The sequence below is a fragment of the Sinocyclocheilus grahami genome, unplaced genomic scaffold (genome assembly GCF_001515645.1).
Source record: "Sinocyclocheilus grahami isolate Dianchi unplaced genomic scaffold, SAMN03320097.WGS_v1.1 scaffold148.1, whole genome shotgun sequence".
In the NCBI taxonomy this organism is placed as follows: Eukaryota; Metazoa; Chordata; class Actinopteri; order Cypriniformes; family Cyprinidae; genus Sinocyclocheilus; species Sinocyclocheilus grahami.
In genome coordinates this window covers 15511-16039 of record NW_015505327.1, presented here as the reverse complement: position 1 = coordinate 16039, position 529 = coordinate 15511, and the positions used below count along the sequence as shown (strand labels likewise).

At 35.5% G+C, this 529-nt stretch overlaps 1 long non-coding RNA gene across 1 annotated transcript in view; it reads left to right on the top strand.

The window, feature by feature from the left end:
- Positions 1 to 105: 105 nt before the first annotated feature.
- The window catches only part of LOC107591956 (uncharacterized), a 3324-nt gene continuing 2900 nt past the window's right edge, over positions 106 to 529 (top strand). Inside the window, exons 1-2 of the long non-coding RNA XR_001609931.1 lie at positions 106 to 187; positions 275 to 369. This is a non-coding gene — a long non-coding RNA (uncharacterized lncRNA). The remainder of the gene's footprint in view (positions 188 to 274; positions 370 to 529) is intronic.

The following is a 529-nucleotide window of genomic DNA, read 5'->3' as shown; positions in this document are numbered from 1 at the left end:
AAAAAATCAGTTTGCAAAACTACATACAGAATTATGGTTCACTTCATAATACTTTTAAAAGGTAAATGTACTTAATAATGGTTTGCAAAGCTGATATAATTTTTGTGTTCTTTGATAGATTAACTTTGACAATTACCAGGGAATTGTTTCTTTTGTGAACACTGACAATGTCCATTGGAAGTTTCTGGTGAGTAGGTGAATAACTTCACTATGTCATTACCAAGTCTGGATCTACTCAGTATTAGTAGCAGTTGTTTCACCTTATCATTTTCAGTGCATAAATGCGGTCAACCACACTGTGTACCTGGTAGATCCTTCAAAAAGTTCTACAGAGGAAGATGACTCAATTCATGCTGCCAAAAAATTCAGGTATTCTTTGTGTAACTCATTCTCACATCCTTAAGCCACATTCTATGGCTACGTGCATGTAGTTGCACAGAAATTTCTATATTTACTTACCTCCCCACTAACAAAGGGCCCACCTCACTCCATTTCAGCAGATTTTTGTTTTTAAAGGGGTCATATGATG